This window comes from Macaca nemestrina, chromosome 6 (assembly GCF_043159975.1).
Source record: "Macaca nemestrina isolate mMacNem1 chromosome 6, mMacNem.hap1, whole genome shotgun sequence".
In the NCBI taxonomy this organism is placed as follows: Eukaryota; Metazoa; Chordata; class Mammalia; order Primates; family Cercopithecidae; genus Macaca; species Macaca nemestrina.
The window spans coordinates 140673831-140694468 of NC_092130.1; positions in this window are offsets into that span (position 1 = coordinate 140673831).

A 20638-nucleotide genomic window follows, 5' to 3' on the forward strand; every position below is an offset into this window, starting at 1 on the left:
CTTGAGTCAGTTTTGGTAGTCTGTGCTTTTCTAGGAACTTGTCCATTTTATCTAGGTTATCTAATTTATTGGTATACAATTGTTCATAGTATTTGTTTATTATTCTTTCTATTTCTGAAAAGTTATTATTAATTTCTCCTCTTTCATTTCTGGTTCTAGTAGTTGGAAATATTATTATGTAATTTTTTGTTGGTCAATCTAGTTAAAAGTTTGTCAATTTTGTTGATTTTCATTATTTGTTTTATTATTTTTCTCTATTTTTAATTCTCTGTTATTTATTTCCATGCTTATCTTTAGTTTTCCCTTCCTTCTTCCTGCTTTAGGTTTAGATTTCTCTTCTTTTCCTAGTGTCTTAAGGTTGTTTGAAGATTAGGTTATTTATTTGTGATCTTTATCTTTTTTAATATAGGTATTTACAACTGTAGGTGTTTCTCTAAGAACTTATTCAGCTAAATTCTATGTGTTTTGGTATGTTGTATTTTCACTTTATTCATCTCAAAATATTTTCTAATTTCCTCTTTGATTTTTTCTTTAGCCCATTGTTGAGAAGCATGTTGTTTAATTTCCACATATTTGTGAGAAATTAAATTTCCCAAATTTCTGTCTGTTATTGATTCCTAATTTCATTTCATTGTGGTCAGAGAATATACTTTGATTTCAGCCCTTTAAAATGTTGCAAGATTCATTTTACGGCCTAGTGTATGTTCTTTCCTGAAGAATGTTCCATGTGTACGTTAGCGGAATACATATTCTGTCTGACTGGTGCAGTGTTTTATAGAGATATCTATTATGTCTTGTTAGTTTGTAGTGTCATTGAAGACTTCTATTTCCTTGTTGATCCTCTGCCTGTTTGTTCTATCCATTGAAAATGGAATATGGAAATCTCCAACTATTCTTATTGTGGTGTTTAATTTTTAATTTGGAAGACAAGTTCAGTCTAATTCATTCATTAGACCTGAGTCTGAAGAATTTTGGATATTTCCAAAACAAAATACATGTCCCATGCCCACATTATATTAAAGATGTGTTAGTTATCCTTTATCATAGTTTATATTGAATTAATATACTGAGCCTGAATGAATGAAGGTTCATTTCAATATTCCAAGGAGCAATTGTAAGCAGGGGCATGTGCAGAGTTGAATCATAACACAGAATTTTTAAAACAATACTCTTTCCAACTACATTTATTATGAAAGTTTAGTATGACAGCTACACTGGACATCATGCTGGATCTGGAACCTAATCACTATTCACAGTAATGTTTCTGTTGCAATTTGTATCCAAGTTCAAAACACTAATCTACATACTTTTAAAACACAATTAGTTCAAACACTTGAGTCCGCCTGGACTTTGAGTTCCTGCCAGATTAAATGTTTAACTTTTGCAGCACCAAATCTCATAAAACAACAAGGCTTTCTTGAAGCCCTTTCATACTTGCTATTGCTACGCATACAATGTATTTCAAAAGAGTTCAGATGTTAGTGACAAAGTGAGCAGCACCACAGGGAAGGATAATTCGTGTCATGATAGCAAACAAAGAGTACATTTTAATCATATGATGTCGTGGGCTTCTCAGACTACAGCTAGTATTTGATGTCTTATTACTTTATGTTGTTCCTTGGGGATACCAAAGATTGAGGCAGTTTCTCTCCCAAGGATTAAAGCTGGGTGAACTTATTTTGGGAACTAATACTTTGATAAAAAAATAGATGTCATACTGACTGTTTAGTGATTATTGCATTCAGTGTAGGCTGTAGACAATAAAACTCATTTATATTTTATGTCCAATTTATAGTGATTTTATAATCATAGCAACCCTTAGACAGACAGGGCTGGGCATGAAGTACCTGAAACGGGGTGTGGGAGGAGGAAGTAGTAACATGTACAGTGCTATTCTACTAGCATAGACTTCCATATCTGGCTCTGCCTCCCAGTCCGTCCTTGTTATATTACCTTTATGTTTCCAGGATGTCCTTGGTGATAGCAAGCGTGGCTCAATGTGAACTGAGGGGGCTGCAGGATTTTTTTTTTTTTTGCTCTAACCTTTGTGAGATCTAGCTGAGTGCCAGAGGCAGAGGAAATTTGTTCTCTGGAAGGAGGTGGTGTGGTTGGAAATATGTGGGATGGGTGTTAACAATACCTAGTTTCTTTCCTGCCACTTGCCCCGCCCCTTTCTCATAAGCTTTTCTAAGCCATCTCTGTGCTTCTGTTAATAAATTTTCCATTGTTGAGCATTAAGGGAACTTAAACATCAGTTAAAATGTGCAAACAAAAGTTAGCTCTATGATCAAGTCCTATAATACCTTAAAGACAGAGCTGAGAGGAGAACCCACAATCCAACCTGTCCTTCCAGTAGCCCCAGGTAGCCCAATTCATCCCTGTTTTCTGGCATCTACACTCTGTTTTGTAAGGCTAGGAGGTTCCAAGATGGTTAAAAATATGTTCTGAGACATTCTCCTTTTTTATTTTAAGCACGCACACACTTTCGTTAGTCACTGAAATGTTTTTTCTCTGAGACTCATATTGTCTGGCATCCTTCTGACTTTTTGAAAGTCTTCCCTCAAATTCTCCTTTTGTTGATGTCATGGCCTTTCTGCCTTTCAGCTGGAATCCAACTTCTTATCTGTAACACATATTAGACAGTGCTGTGTAAGTGGGACAATGAATTCCATGCATGGAATCTAATTTTGTAGACTTCATATTTTTGCTTAGGAGCTACTTGAGCTCCTGTGGTTTCTCCTGGAAAGTCAGGAAAAAAAGTAGTGTGCTGCCCAGATCTTATCCACTCACCCTTTAACTTTCTGTGGACATCTCAGTTCATTGTAATCCTACTCACTTGAAATATTCATCACTGGAAATTCCTAACTTGAAGTCATGCATTACTCTGTTTAAGGATCCAAGGAAACATCATTTTAAGACACATTATTATTGAGAATGAACCTTATGTTGACAAAGTTAGAGCAACCTCCTAAGAAGGTTTATAATCACAATGACCTTTTCGGTTCTCCCCATGAGGTCACCAACTGATGGAAAAACAAGAAGAAACTAGTTTCTGTGACTAGTTTCTGTTTGGAATGCTTTCAGACAAGGCAGAAAAAGGGAAATTTAGGAATTAAACTTAATTTACAAGCAGTAAGAAAATTCCTACTGATAATTTCCCTAGGCATACTCAGGGAGCAACAGAAAAGGGATTTTTTTTAAGTGAATTTCAAAGGGATTTAATCAGAGTGAAGTCCCAGAATGGAATAGGGAGGGAGAATGATGTTATACAGAAGAATGATATTCTTTTTTAAAAAGGGTCATAAAGAATACAAGAAGAGGTAGCAATAGGGCTCGATAAGCTTAAAGAAGTTATGTGGCTTTTAGTTTTATCCTGTTAGTTGATGCTGACCTCTGCTAGAAGACTGAATCACTGGAGTTAGGTTAGGCCTATGTTGTCCAATATGGTAGCCACTAGTCACATGTGGCTACTGGAGCACTTGACATGTGGCTAGTCTAAATTGAGATGTACTGCAAGTGTGAAATAGTCACTGTATTTTAGTATGAAAATTTGGTGTGAAAAAAGACTTAGTATAAAAAAAGAGTGCAACAAACTAATTGATAATTCTAAAAAATTGACTACATGTTGGAACATTAATATTTTGAACATACTAGGCTAAGTAAAATATATTATTCAAGTTAATGTCACTTATTTCTTTTTAACTTTTTTTACTAGAAAATTAAAAATTATACACATGGTGGCCAGGCGTGGTGGCTTATGCCTGTCATGCCAGCACTTTGGGAGGCCGAGGTGGGCGGATCACAGGGTCAGGAGATCGAGACAATCCTGGCTAATACAGTGAAACCCCATCTCTACTAAAAATACGAAAAATTAGCCAGGTGTGGTGGCATGCACCTGTATTCTCAGCTACTTAGGAGGCTGAGGCAGGAGAATCACTTGAACCTGGGAGGCAGAGGTTGCAGTGAACCAAGATTGTGCCACTGCACTCCAGCCTGGGTGACAAAGCGAGACTCCATCTCAAAAAAATATATATATATATATATATATATATATATATATATATATATATATACACACACACACACACACACACACAAGGTTTGTACTTGTGACCTACATTAGTGAGACTCTGTCTCAAAAAAAGCTATATATATATACGCACACATGGCTTGTACTTGTGGCCCATATTATATTTTTGTTGGATGGTGCTGATTTAGGCACTGCAGAGCTGGGCCTTTTGGAAAAGAGTGGTTAGCTGTTTGGACTTCAGCATGCATGTCTCTCAAAGGCAGGAGAAAAAAGTAATGACTTGGACCTGCTTTTTGTAGACTTGGATTTTGTTTTCTTAATTTCCAAATTTGAGTTCTTTCTCCAATAGATGTTTAAGCCTCAGAAAGCTATTTATTATGAACAACCATTTAGGTTCCCACAACAATAGCCAATTTTCAATTAATCTCTAAGTATAGCTCCTTCCTTATGACAAGTAAATAGAAAAATGTACCTAAATATGTTGGGGAATCTACAGGTGCAGAGTACAGGACGGCGGTCAAAGAGTGAGTCAGGGCCAGGGCTGGCATTAGCATCACTGTGACTCACAGTTGCATTCTAACCACTAGATGATTTTCATCTTGAGAAATACTGAGGTTGATGGCCTTTTCGCACCAGGAAATACTGAAAATTGCTGAATTGGTGTTTGTCAAGCTGATAATTTGACAGATAAAAGCTAGGTGGGTGCAGTGAAAAGGGTGGGTTCTAGCCTGCAGCATTGTGCTATCTGTGTGTGAGCCACCGTAGGGTTACATCACTGGTTTGACTCAGGAAAGAGTATAAGGGGAACCCACTGATATTACCTATTTAGTGAAACATGAAGCAAATCCAACTGCAGAAGTGAAAATGTTACTTCCTACTTTTACCAATAATTTCAAATGTAAACATTTAATTTAGAGAAATACTAAGAATAAACCTATGATAACTTCTACAAGGCTGAAGCCTAGCACAATTGGGTGAAAGTTAGAAGAATGTGCATAAATTCACTGGCATGCCAAATCACATGTGCAGGTGTGTTGTCCCCTGACCAAGGTGTCCACACCTGTGCTGTAGACATATTTAAGATTTTGAAGATTATATTTGACAGGATTTAGCTTTGTTCTCATAATCCTTTATACATGATTTTCTTGTGGTGATGACCACAGGGCTTTAGAGTTGTGTGTCAACATTTGTGTCTCCACAGATGTTGACTCTGAACTTCTCAAGGTAAAGGACTGCATGTTTTTCCTTCAGTTTCTCCGATACTGAGCAGTATCTGCTACGTAGACAGTGGTTAATAAAGGTATGATGAATTGGGCAGGTCTCTTTCATTAGGTGTATGAGGCAGAAAGAGGAAAAGAGAACTCTTGATGTACAGGAGCTTCTTCTTAAAGGGACTAGTGGGTAGGGAATCTAACTCCACAATCTGTCATTTCAAAATACCTGCCTGTTCTTTGAGCTCAAAAAAGTGGAAAGGAGGAGGCCTTTAAACTTTTGGATATAGAAACCTCAATGTGGAATTAAGCTTGAGATAGATGGGTGAGAGCTAAAATGTTATGCGTAAGACATTAACAGAATGGACGTGTGACAGGTTGCAGCTAGGAACCAGAGGAAAGGAACCAGAGAAGCGGAAGAGTTGTTATGGGGCTGATGAGCGGGGAACAAACCAGCGAGAAGTTATTCACGGCAGGAAATGGCTAGTACTTTTTCAAACAGTGAGTCTAAGGTTCCGTTTTAAGTTTTTGTATTGCTTCTATTATAATTCTAAAAAAATCCATTGCCTTCAAAGTGCTTAAATTTACAGTTGGAAAAGGAGCCTGCGTGTGTGTGTGTGTGTGTGTGTGTGTGTGTGTAGGGGTGTGTGTGTGTGTGTGTGTGCGCCCATGCCTGTTGTGGGGTAGCAGGTAAGGGTGGAAAACAAAACTTGGTTTTTATCCCCCAAATTACTCTTTCTTATTAGGGAAAAGGAATAAAGAATGAAAGTTTTCCTTTGGGTTATATCTAAGAACTGGATAAAGCTCTGGAGATTTCCTAAGGAATAATTTCTTATGTAATTTTTCAAAAAAAGTCAGCTTTTCATTTTAACTGGTCTGCTGATTTTGGGGGGAACAACAATAGAATTTGCAATTGATGCCTACGTATTTATAGGGGAGTCCGGTCCTGTCTATCTCAATGTTGAACCCATATTCACACTGTGCTCCACGAAAGCTTGCTCTCCACTCAGGGCCATCACCCCACTGACCAGTCACAGATGACAAAGGTTCTGCTGGTATCAGAAACTCTTATCTCCAGAGAATGGCCTACTGCAGATTATGGATGTGGACCTAATTGGAATTAACAAAAACAAACTAGTTGTCATTGAAATAAGAAGTGGTGCCAGATAACACAAAATTATTCACAGGTTTCAAAAGTCAGGGTGCTTCAAAAATGCCTCACTCTTGCAGCTGCATGTTTCCTTATAGATCATGGTGGGATTTTAAAAAATTCATGTTTTCTTATCTAATCTCTTTCCAAAGAAAACTAAGTCATTTCAGGCAAAGATAATTATGTTTTATTTTAAATATTATATAATGATGACAATTATATGGGTGTGTTTCTATCTTCACTCTCTGTTTTATTTAGAATTAGGTTTACATTAGGAATTACAAAAAACTCAACTAGCAGTGGCTTACATAAACAGGAATTTATTTGTGTTATAAACACACACACACACACACACACACACACAAACACACACAAAGAAATCTGGGGGTAAGTAATTTAGGGATGCCATTAGGGACTCAAGCTGATTCTTTCTATTCCTGTCTTAAAAATGTAAGATTTGGACCTCTTGTTTGCCACCTCATGGTCACAGCTAGCTGCTGAACCCCTAGACTCCTGTACATCATTGGGACATTTGAAAATGGATAAAGAGTAAAGGACCAAAGAAGAATACCAGTTAAATTTCTATCCTAAAAGCCTTTCCCTAAAGCTCCACTCAACAATGTCTGCTTATATCTCATTATTAGGTCTTACATGCCAACCTCTATCACTTGCATATTGCTGTCCCAGATAAAACTAGGCTTCTCTTACCAAGGAATAAGGAGACTGCCTTGGTCACCAGGAGCATTTGCTACTCTTCCATGCTTCCTCTTCAAACATGAAGTATTTGTAGACCTGTAGGATATTTATAGTTATAAAAACCTTAGAGATAACACAAACCAACATTGCCTTCTCATTTTACAGACGAGGGTACTGAAGATCAGAAATATTAGTTGAATTTTCCACTTAAAGAAGAGAGGAATGGAAAGCTCAATTCTTACATTACTCATGATGGGTATTAAATTTAGTGCTTTATTGTGTATGCTAGAGTGTAAATTACTTGAATTACTTAAATGCATATTGCATTTATTTCTGGAATGTATTATATTTTGCATTTTTAAATTTTGTATCTTGTATTTCTTACTTGAATTTATTGTATATTGTATTTGTGTATTCACTTATGCTTATTGTTTTGTATTTCTTTATTATATATGTATTGTATTATTTATTATACTTGTATTTACTACTTAAGTTGGTCGCATTTGGGCGAATTATATTTTGCATTTATTGTATATTTTACTTTTTACTTAAATTTACTGTGTAATGTTTTATTTTATATGTTAGAGTATAAAGAACTGCCAAATTTATCTTTGTTTCTCCCTCAGTAACTACCAAAGAAATCCACTGTAGAGACCTCTTTAAATATTATTTGAATTCATTATGTCGTGAATATCATCAATGAAGAGGGAGAAGGAAGAAACCTTATAGATAAAAGGAATCATTTTGAAAAGTAGAAAAAGCACTGTAATGCCAAAAACAGTAATCAATCAGAAAACACACTTTGAGGTATAGGAGTGTATCAATGATGGAACCGAACTTTCACTTATACCACAAAGTGCTTCATAAAAACCCTGATGAATGGAGGGCGGAATGATGAGGGGTGATGTGACATGTGAATTCTTCTGTGACATCTTTGCTGCCTGAGACTGCTGCTTGGGCGCCATTGTGGTAGATGTGTATATTGAACCAACTTCTTCCAGGCTTTATATATTGTTTACTCTCCAAATTTCTTAATTCTATTAGTGGACCATTGCTATAGAGTGTCCCAGTTTCCTTTCTTTTCTCTATAACTTTCAGCAGTAAGGGGAATGACTAGAAATTCCCCACACAGCAAGAGCTGTTCTAGCTTTCCTTGCAGAAAATGAGTTTAGTTTGTAAAAGTCTCATTAGGCTGAGTTTGTCCTGGTCTTCACTTCTTGTGTCTATTTTCCTAGGGGTACTTTCTGACATGCATCATAGGAATTAAGGTTCATAGCTTAGATGCCCCAAGAAGACCTCTTTCTTTGACTTTCCAATTTCCCTACAACCATTTTGCACAGGCTCAGGGGTCACATATTCTAAATATTTCTTAGAACACAGTTTTTGAATACATACTTTAGATTTTTTAGCATTGATTTCATGCTACCTGTACTTAAAGCTTCTTATCTGACAATGACTGTGCTTTTTAATCACTTAATTATGTCGCATTGAAAGGCACCTTTCAGTGAAATAATGAAATTTCCTTCTTCCTTTAGGGGAAGAGAATGTGTCTCTCACTTAACACATTACCAAGTATTTTACTATCCCAACATTATAGAAATAAGAGTTTCGTAAACTACTACCTTGAAAATTGCAAAAGTTGAGTCACCTAAAGAGAACCTGGGGAAGTTGACAGTTACCACCCTGGGTCAAGCTGGGCTAAGTGATGCCAATTACCTCCAATTCTTGAGTGAACTGTGTTGGAAGTAACCACTAGTGGAAAAAAGAGCCCAAAAGGGAAAGTAGCCTTCAAAATACGAAAAGACTTGGTGAGTGGACAGACTTTGAGAAGTGTGCCATCTGCTATCAAGGGTAAATGTCAGTAGACTGAATAGTTTAACTTTCCTAAAAGATATCAGTCAACACCTGCCCTGGTACTTGTCTCAGAAAATAAGTATGACAAGGTACTCCAGGGGTCCAGTAATAGATCTTCAAGGGAGAGAAAGGGGGTAATTCTATGGTATTCACAATTCAGAGAGAGAATCTTTGGGGGTAAAAGTAAGAATGGGATTTGCAGAAGGCAAAGTGGATTGGAGTCAGAAATGATGGTCTTGGTGGTTAAATTAGGAAACAGAATTAAGGAGGCATTGAGGCCCCAAGTGGACCCTGAAAAATGACTTTCCTCAGTTTATAGACCAATTGTATTTCACAACTGGGTCTCTTATTGTATCCCTGTGCTTTATTCTCTCCCTCTTCTTCTGCTACACACTTCATTTATTATCAAAGTTTCCTTTAGAATCTTAACTCAGAAGGAATCTAGATGTATATACATTCAGGATGGTACATAGAGAGGGTTGTATGGGCTTGTGTTTATGGATTTATGTTTGGAAATGGAGGTGGAGAAATGTCAGTGGACCAGGAAGAAAAGTAATGCAGGAGCATAAAGCAACTGGAAATACAGGAAAAAGAGAGAATTATATGTTTCAAAAAATTGCATTCCATTGTTAGACAACTCTGATGGTGAGAAAGATTCTTAGGGTGTTTCCACTCATTAAGTTTTGCCTCCAGGAGCAATAAAAATCAGTCTGATTTATCTCCAGCAGAACAACTTCTCCAAATCAAAGCTAAGATTATATTTGTCAGAATTCTAAGAGAACAAATAATGTATTCCCAATACAAATAAATGTATAGCAAAAATTATTGATGATAGTAAGTATACATTTAATAGTTTTGTTAATCAAATCACATGCTGTAAACACTTCCAAGTAATGCCTTTTAAGTAAATTTAGCATTAAGTAATTAGCTTAACAGTACAATCATTAACAGTTGTTAGTCCTGCTAAATGTCTGTTTTTTGGCTTTGAAACTCAAAAGGATGAAGCAGCTTTAAATGGAAGCTTCTGCAGTTCTAAGTGCTAGAGTCTCTTGGACCTGTATTTAACTTCAATAATTTTGCCTCATTTCAAGCATCCTCTTCTGAGAAGAATTCTTCTACCTCAGGGTGGAGTGGAGGTTGGAAGTTAAACTCAACCAATACAAGGAACCAACCAACAAACCACAATAAAAATAAAAAGAAAATATTTACCTCTGGGCAAAGGACACACACACAGCATGCATGCATGCACACACCCATGCTACTTCATTGCTCTAACCTCACTCCCTAGTAGCAAGAAGACCTTATATATGTACTTTTGTAGGCTCTGCTCCTTGGGCCAAAGACAAAAATCTCTGAGCTTTCACTTTACTTTCTTTCATGTCTGTCAACTGAATGAGGAGAAAAGTTGAGTTACTTTAAAAATAATTCTTGCTAACAATTGATTATTAAAACTCGATTCTTCCAGATCTAGCTATGATGCAGGTTATTTAATTTTAAATATTGCATCCTGGAACAATGTGATATTATATAATTTCTAGTTAGCTAGCACCTTGACTCTTAAAATTGTCAAGTGTCCTAATGGAGAATTTACACCCCATAAGTGGATCGCAAACATTATATCAGAAAAGTCATCTTCCCAAGTTGGCTACCAAAAGCATTTCAGCTATCCATATGTGGATCAACACCAGACAGTCGGTTTGTTAGCATAATGAATGTCAGATATATTTCTTTAATTTGTGACATTTGTGGTTAGTTAACATGACTGATACTAGAAACAGGCTCACATTGATAACATTAAAGTTATTCAAGACATATAGATTGGCTAAAATATTTTTAAAGACACTTCCCACTTTTGCACAAAGAAATTCTAACAAATAATAAATTCTATAACCTGTTCTTTAAGAATGTTGCTTGAAGCTTAATTCCTAAGTAATACTGTGTCTAGCCATTAAGTAGGAAGATTTCAAGTAGGTTAACACTAATGTCAGAGTACCGGGACCCTACCTTATGAAAATTGTGTCCACCTCACAAAAACCTTTCATGGAAGGTGATGGTTTGACACCAAAAAGGAGAGCTAGGACTTCACTGAGCTCACAGAAGAAGATGGCATTGACTATTTTGTTCTTCCTTAATAATGAAGCTAGTCAGTCAACATGTATGGCAGAATAGGGCATAGGACTTTTTGTACACAGGCGGTGGAAGAATAGCTAATATATGTGCACTCCAAACCTTTTCAGCATTTAATGTCATCCACCAAATGGAAGCTTAGAGTTGTGTGTGATCAGAATGGTTTGGGTCAATGTGCCATCCACCCCAAAGAATTTTTTTTTAACTCTCTATTCACTATAGCACCTTATTTTAAACATCTTCAGCAGATTGAGATAGCACAAACAGCTTGTCGTCATCAATCTGAAATTCCGTGAAAACTCAGGTTGTCATGAACAACCAAAGGAAGAAGGGTTGAGAGGCTAAAGAGAAAGTACATTGGGTCAGCTGGGGCTATTCTCTGCCTGGCTGATGTGATGATCTTTCCCGAAGGGCAAGTGGGGACGGGAGACTAGAGTTCCTACTTATCTCCAGGGAGGCCTGCACTATGTCATAAAAGTCTGAAATGAGGGATTTTTATGTCCCTTTGGATTAGCCGCAAGGGTCAACAGCAACAGTAAAGCCTGCATCATTTCCCTGCCCCTTTCCCTAGGCAAGGCAATGTGTGTGGTCGTCTGGGCAGAGCAGAGATGGCAGAATAAGTTGTCCCAGCTGGAGATATTCTAGGACAAATCAGTGACTATGGGTGACTATGTTTTTTGTTACCCCTTGTGGCAGGCTGCTTCATTAGAACTTTGATACAATCATATTACTGATATAAACTGAGTAAATACAAATGATTTTGTCCTAATTTGAGTCTACTTTATGTTCAATTATTGGTGATGTCATCTGACAAGTCATTTCCCATTTGCCTTTTGGGCTTTTGTCTCAGAAAGAAGGATTAGTAACTCAGAGTGATGAGATGAGCAGCTGTTGCTTTAGGAGTATCCAGGTGAAAGATGATGGTAACAGGTCTTCGTGTGTCCTGATTTCACCTCTCATCCTCCATCAGCTGGCTTTTTCTTGGCAGCCACAGCTGGAGCCACTGGGTGGAAGTAGGAAGACAGAACCAACACCATCAGGAAGCAGATACATTACCCTGGGAACGGGAAGTGTTAGTCATTTAATCGTCTGCACCAGGGGACCTGCAAGAGAGAGAGAGGCACCAAGTTTTCTAGACAAACCCCATGTTGCCTGGGAAACTGGAAATTAAGACACTTTAAGAATTTTATCTTTACAATTATCTATACTTTACAGTTTCCAGCTCAATTTATGTGGGTAATACAAGTTTCTTTGAAGATAAAATCAGGGTTTGGTATATACAGTTATCAGTGACTGTTAGAACATGTTCAGGCAAGGCTTGGGTATGTAAGTTCTTGAAACTACCACATTCCCTTTACTTGCCAGTTTGGTCATGAGTGGTTCTATGGATTGCATCTGTGACTTTTTCTGGAGTTGCACTAGATTTGAAGACAGATAGGTGCAGCTTGGTTAAAATTATTTCTCTAATGGCAGTGTTGCGGAATCACTGTTCTTATTTTTCATTTGTAAGACAGCTTATGGGATTGTGATCTATTTTCTGATGTCTCCTTCTACTTAACCCTGGTGCCCTGAGTAGGTGTTTTCTAGCAGGTTTTCACTGCATGTGTAAACATGTGTATGTGTATGTGCATGTGTGTGTGAAATGTTCTTTCAGCATTTCAACTCCATAGTGCTTTTGCTGTGAAAAAAATGTCAAGATTTGAGGTTATTATCACCTGGCTGGGCCTAAAGAAAGAAAGTCATTTTCCAAGTGCTGACAACTACAGACAAAGAAAGGAGCCAAATAACCAAGAGTGGAAGGGAACACTGATTTTTACCTTCTAGCCCCTTGATGTGGAATTAGAATGTAATTGACCACTGACATACTGAGATGGGCAAGGGGATACAAGGGTAAAGTGAATTTTTTCTCCAGAGCATCAGCTAAGGTGCATTCTATACATTTCTGGGTCCTGAATGAGTCAAACATTCCACATATATTTATTTTGTGTCAACAGATATTTATTAGGACCTGGGGTTACTGTAGTAAAAGGATCCAGGGCTAGACCTCATGAAGTATGCTGGAGGGAGAGAAAAACAGGGAAACAGGTGAACATAAAATACAATTTCAGGTAAAGTGAGAGATATGAGAAAAAGTGATTAAGTAGAAACTTGAATTAAGTTCGAGAGGTAACCTGAGGAAGACCTGGGGCGGGAGAAGAGTGTGGAGGAAATGAAATACGGCAGTGTCTGGGGCTGGTTCGTGGTGGGGGGCTTCAATCTCTGCTGGCTGGGAAGCCTTGTGAATTTCCAACATGGAACTGAAGCTATCTGATTTATGACTTTAAAAGCTCACTCTAGTGCCTCAACTCTTTTGTACTTTGCTGGCTATGTATCAGCGCTAGTAGAAAATCATTGTATTCTCAAAACAATTATTGAGTGGCCTCATGATACCTTTCATAAAGCTCTAATAACCCCAGGATCCCGGAACTAGAAGTTTGTAATACTTTTTGATTGGGTCCTGGAAAAGAAGTAGTTGGGGCATTCTGTGAAGTTGTATATTAATTCATTAGTTTATAACTCAAAGGGGAAAAAGGTATAATTTAAAGAAAATGCCAGGAAAATAATCATTTTTAATTATTTGCTTACTATGTACCTACTTTCTGTGGTCAGGTCTTGCATTAGTGTCAGAAATTTGTTGGTTATTCAGCTGTTTATCAACTGATTAGTTGACTCCAATGCAGTCTAATGTGGTGAGTCAGAGGAGGGTCCCCAGAGGACAGCTGACTGCATTTGAAATTCATCTTCGCCAGTCCTCAGAGACAATTAACTACTCTAGGTTTGTGAATAATTGCAAAGTAGGGCGTAATACGAGTGTCATCCTTATGGAGTTTTGTGAGGATAAAATGAGATATTATTATACATAGGAACTGCTTCTGACACCACTTAAGTACTCAGTGAAAGTTAGCTAACTACTATTACCATTTTTGGTAAGGAAATTGCAACCATAGAAGATTTTTAAATTTCACACATGATAAATCAGACAATAAGTTAATTTTATACAATTTGGAAGCCTGAATGGACAGAATTATGAATCTGGAATATAGTATTTTGGGAGGTAACAGTCAATATTAGGGTGATATTATGTTAGAGCTAGACAATAGGCTTGATGGGGCTGGCATTGTTAAAGGAGGAAAGGCCCAAACCTAGGGCAGATTTATGGTTTGAGGTTGCCAACAAGGATGTATAGCAACAGATGAGGGTTAGAGGTGTGAGGCATGCAGAAATGAGCCGAATTGAGAAAAGTTGCTCATGAAATGAATAGATTGAGATGGGTTGGGAGAAAGCTATGGCTGCCAGTAGGTATGTTTCTGTTTTGGACTTTGATTTTTAAATGCTATCACCTCAAACTCTCTTTAGCATTATTTTCAGCTGAATTCTCTGAAGGACAATTTTAAATATGAAATTCTACATGTGAGCTTTAAAAATATGGCCAGGTAATGTGGCTCATGCCTATAATCCCAGCACTTTGGGAGGCTGAGACAGGAGGATCACTTGAGCCTATGAGTTTGAGACCAGACTGGGCAACATAGTGGGATCTTGTCTTTACGAAACATTTTAAAAAACTAAAACACGTAGTCAGGTGTGGCGGTACACGCCTGTAGTCCTAGCTACTTGGTAGGCTGAGGTGGGAGGATCTCTTGAGCTCAGAAGTTCAAGGCTACAGTGAGCCATGATGGCACCACTGCACTCCAGCCTGGGTGACAGAGTGAGACCTTGCTATCTATCTATCTATGTATCTCCCTGGAAAAATAGAATTGCCCTACATTATTTTGTTTTATGGTCAAATTTGCTGAATTTGTTTCATGAACACCTACATAATTTGGCCTTCCATACCTGTGGGGTCAAAATCTATGGGTTCAGTCAAGTGTGGATTCAACCAACCGAGTATTGAAAATATTAGAAATAAAAATTGTATTTGTATTAAACATGTACAGACTATTTGTTGTCACGATGTCCTAAACAATACCATATAACAACTATTAACATAGCATTTATATTGTTTTAGATATTATAAGTAATCTAGAGATGATTTGAAGTGGGAGGATGTACATAGGTTATATGCAAATAATACACCGTTTTATATCAGGGGCTTGAGCATTCTCAGATTTTGGTATTTGTTGGATGGGGTGGGAGTGAGGGTGTCCTAAAACCAATCCCTTGTGGAAACCGAAGGACAACTGTATGTGTGTTTCAATGTAGTGCTTGCCTTTGAAAATGACTGTGATTTAAATAGCTGCTTTAAGATAGATTTTAGTTTACATTCACCATTGATCTCAGCCAGTAACACAATACTATCGTTTTGTCCAGAGGCTGTCATTTCTATTCTTTATCCAAGTTATTTAACATTTGAAATCCAATTTATGAATAAAAACAATAACCCTGAATGCATCCCTCATGGAAAGTAATAAAACCGTTTTCATGGGTTCCTGCTCGATTTCCCCAGCTTGTGCTGTCTCTCTGAAGTCATGGTGAGATGAGAAAATCAAATCTGTTTACCATTTGCCAGTCTCTTAATCTTTTTATCATGGATCAGGGGAAAAGCTCCATTTGGGGACAGAATTCCAAATCCCATTTTATTTTCTTATATTTCTCTTTCCTTTTACTCTTCTTTTTAATAATCTTTTCTTTTTGTCCTTCCTTCCTTCCTTCCTTCCTTCCTTCCTTCCTTCCTTCCTTCCTTCCTTCCTTCCTTCCTTCCTTTCTTCCTTCCTTCTTTCCTTCCTTCCTTTCTTCCTTTCTTCCTTCCTTTCTTTTTTTTGTGACTGCAGGAGGGGAACTCATTGTACAGAGGGAGTTATGTTGTGGTGTAATGATTTGAGCTCAATCTAAATCACATGGGCCCTTCTTAGACTCCTGCATTGCTTCTTATTTTTGAGGAGCAAATGACCCTAATTGGGAGTTTCAGTGGAAAATAATATTTTACACAGAAACTGAACTGAATACTGAAAGAAAAATGTTACAGGAGGACAGGGAAACAGTATAGTCCAAAATGCACTCAGCTTCCTGTCTATGCTTTAGTTGCTTTTTACAAAAACTATGCAGTTAAGAATTCCACTCTCCATCAAGTGGAGGAAGGCAATGGTGGGTAGGAAAAATATCAGAAAGGTAAAGCAGGGAATTTGGGAAAATTTTCTATTGAATAACTGTAAGATTAAGAGTTAATCATTGTGTAGTTTATAATGGGCAAATGATGATTCTGTATCATTTTTGAGACTTAGCAAAAGATCCCTTAAGCCTAATTATAACAATAAATTAATCTACTGGTCAGTGTTTATCCATTACTCACTCTGTGCTTAGTACTGTAACAAAGACTGTCAGGAATATAGACATATTCATCATAATCTCTGACCTGATTCTAAGACAGGAGACTAAAAACATTAATAAAGTTAGAAAAATCAAAATAATTCTGAAAATACCCATAAGACTATTGCAGTAGGACCAGAAAGCAAATCAAACATAGGTGGACATATATAAAAACTCACATCCTGTGACTTAGTGAGTATTTAAGAAAGACAGATTTGGACATATTAGGCTTTCAGTAAATATATGTTTTGCAAATGAAGAAATTAGAGAAGGAGAAAGAGTTTGGCATTTCCTTTTGAACTTTCTTTTGTCAGCTGTAGTCTTAGGCTGGTTAGGATTATACAGTTATCATTAAGGAATATGCATTATATTTCAGATTTAAGTGATAGGGCAGGTAAAATATAATTTGTGTGATGAATATTTTAGAAGCTCTTAATTGCATCCAAAGCACCTATTATGGGGCCAGGATATCAGATAAATTGCTCACCACCTCCACATTTTCTTTGATATGAAGATCTGTGGGTGGAGAAGGGAAGGAGAGAGGGCCACCATCAACCATGGGTGAGCCCATAAATGGCAAATCTTTCAGATTGCATTGTTGGCACTTCCCTCTGACGTCTATAACTTAACTTCAATAAAGGAAAATAAATGTAAGCACACCTCCAGGCAAATGAATATATTGTCAGAGATAGTATAGGGTGGGGAAGATAAAATGGAGTTTGGAATTCTGACAGCCCTAGGTTCGAATCTGGCCCCCTTGCTGACGAGTTCTATGAGACCAAGTAAGTTATGGTTGTTGATAAGTTGGCTTCCCTCATTATATTGCAAGTCCCTGGAAGGTGAAGATGTTGCCTTGTAAAAAATTATTTTCCTTTATGATTACAGAGGTAATCAATATTCACGTAGAAAAATGGAAGAATAAGAGAGAAAATAAAAGTCATACATAGCTCATAACATTTTGTGACACAGCTTTCCAGATTCTTCTCTCTGTGGGTATATATTTCATCAAAATTGTTATTATTTAGTGACCATGACTTGTTTGTTCTTTTTATCCTTAGTGCCGGGTACATAGAGATATTTAATAAATGTATGTTAAATGAATAAGTAACTTTGAACTTCTTGGTTCTCAAATAGTTTCCAGAAAAATATGAGAATAATAGCAACAACTATAGTGCCCAGAGTTCTGAGGCTTGAATTAGATTAGTATTTATAGTGCTGATTTATCACCTGGTGTATGACAAGCATTGTGTAAATGGAAGTTATTATTGCCATTATTTTATTTCTCATTGAAAAACAGAGATGTTATTAATAGTTTATTCAGAGGAAGTAAAATTATTCATGCTGGCCTTTACTTACAATTTAGAAAGGCATAGTAAGTCCAGTATGAGGCGTTTATAACCACCAGAGCATGAAGACATACTGTGAATCTTGGTGTAGCAATGGCATTATATTGGCAAAACCAGTTACTGAAGTCAGGTATAGGGGAAAAAGTTGGTTGCAGGGTATTCCACTCTGAGCATGGTGACTTTTATCTTATTTCGTTAATACAATATGACTTGACCTTGATAATAGCAGATTTAGACACCATGATATTAAGTATCTCAAGCCTTCTTTCTTTCTTCTAGGTCTTTTTCCACAAACCTATTGTGGACCTGAATTATGTAGGTGGAGGTAAGGCATTGAAAATGCCTTGAATGGAGCTACCAGCAAAGATCTCCAGGGTTCTTGAACATCCCTCTTTAGGAGTGCTCCCAGGATTGCCTGCAGAATGTTGTAGAGGAAGAAGGACCTCAGAAATCACCCTATCAAGTAATTTTGTTTTACACACAGGGAACTAATGTCAAAAAGAGATTACATGAACTTCTCAAGGTCACACAGAGAATTGGTGGCAAAACAGGCTTAGAAATAAAGCTGAATCCATCTTCACATAGTTAAGAATTTCCAGACAGAAATATAGTTACAATTAAGGATGAGGCAGTCTGTTCTAAGATGGCTGAATAAGAACAGCTCCGGTCTGCAGCTCCCAGCATGATCGATGCAGAAGATGGGTGATTTCTGCATTTCCAACTGAAGTACCTGGTTCATTTCACTGGGACTGGTTTGACAGTGGGTGCAGCCCATGGAGGGTGAGCTGAAGCAGGGCAGGGCATTGCCTCACCCGGGGAAACTCAAGGGGTTAGGGGATTTCCCTTTCCTAGCCAAGGGAAGCTGTGACAGACTGTACCTGGAAAAACAGGACATTCCTGCCTAAATACTGCACTTTTCCAATGGTTTTAGCAAATGCCACACCAGGAGATTATATCTCGCACCTGGCTCAGCAGGTCCCATGCTCACAGATCCTTGCTCACTGCTAGCGCAGCAGTCTGAGACCGAACTGCAAGGCAGCAGCCTGACAGGGGGAGGGGCATCTGCCATTGCTGAGGCTTGAGTAGGTAAACAAAACAGCCTGGGAAACTCGAACTGGGTAGAGTCCACCGCAGCTCCGCAAGGCCTGCCACTTCTGTTGACTCCACCTGTGGAGGCAGGGCATAGTTGAACAAAAGGCAGCTGAAACTTCTGCAGACTTAAACATCCCTGTCTGACAGCTCTGAAGAGAGCAGTTGTTCTCCAGGATAGCATTTGAGCTCTGAGAAAGGACAGACTGCCTCCTCAAGTGGGTGCCTGACCCCTGTGTAGCCTAACTGGGAGACATCTCCCAGTAGGGGCCGATAGACACCTCATACATGTGAGTGCCCCTCTGGGATGAAGCTTCCAGAGGAAGGATCAGGCAGCAATATTTGCTGTTCTGCAATATTTGCTGTTCTGCAGCCTCCGCTGGTGATACCCAGGCAAACAGGGTCTGGAGTGGACCTCCAGCAAACTCCAACAGACCTGTAGCTGAGGGACCTGACTGTTAGAAGGAAAACTAACAAACAGAAAAGAATAGCATCAACATCAACAAAAAGGACATCCACACCAAAACCCCATCTGTAGGTCACCAACATCAAAGACCTAAGGTAGATAAAACCACAAAGATGGGAAGAAACCAGAGCAGAAAAGTTGAGAATTTCAAAAAAAAAAAAAAAAAAACCAGAGCATCTCTTTTCCTCCAAAGGATTTCTGCTTCTTGCCAGCAAGGGAACAAAACTGGATGGATAATGACTTTGATGAGAAGTAGGCTTCAGAAGGTTGGTAACAACAAATTTCTCTGAGCTAAAGGATGATGCTTGAACCCATTGCAAGGAAGCTAAAAACCTTGAAAAAAGATCAGACAAATGGCTAACTAGAATAAACAGTGTAGAGAAGACCTTAAAAGACCTGATGGAGCTGAAAACCATGGCATGAGAACTATGTGACATGTGCACAAGCTTCAGTAGCCGATTCGATCAAGTGGAAGAAAGGGTATCAGCAGTTGAAGATCAAATTAATGAAATAAAGTGAGAAGATAAGATTAGAGAAAAAAGAGTAAAAAGAAACAAACAAAGCCTCCAAGCAATATGGGACTATGTGAAAGGACCAAATCTATGTTTGATTGGTGTACCTGAAAGTGACAGGGACAATGGAACTAAATTGGAAAACACTCTTCAAGGTATTATCCAGGAGAACTTCCCCAACCTAGGGAGACAGGCCAACATTCAAATTCAGGAAATACAGAGAACACCACAAAGATACTCATCAAGAAGAGCAACCCAAAGACATATAACTGTCAGATTCACCAAGGTTGAAATGAAGGAAAAAATGTTAGGGGCAGCCAGAGAGAAAGGTCAGGTTACCCACAAAGGGAAGCCCATCAGACTAACAGCAGATCTCTCAGCAGAAACTCTACAAGCCAGAAGAGAGTGGGGGCCAATATTCAACATTCTTAAAGAAAAGAATTTTCAACCCAGAATTTCATATCCAACTAATCTAAGCTTCTTACATGAAGGAGAAAGAAAATCCTTTATAGACAAGCAAATGCTGAGAGATTTTGTCACCACCAGGCCTGCCTTACAAGAGTTCCTAAAGGAAGTACTAAACGTGGAAAGGAACAACCGGTACCATCCACTGCAAAAACATTCCAAATTGTAAAGACCATTGATGCTAGGAAGAAACTGCATCAACTAACGGGCAAAATAATCGGGTAATATCATAATGTCAGAATCAAATTAACACTTAACAGTATTAACCTTAAATGTAAATGGGCTAAATGCCCCAATTAAAAGACACAGACTGGCAAATTTCATAAAGAATCAAGACCCACTGGTGTGT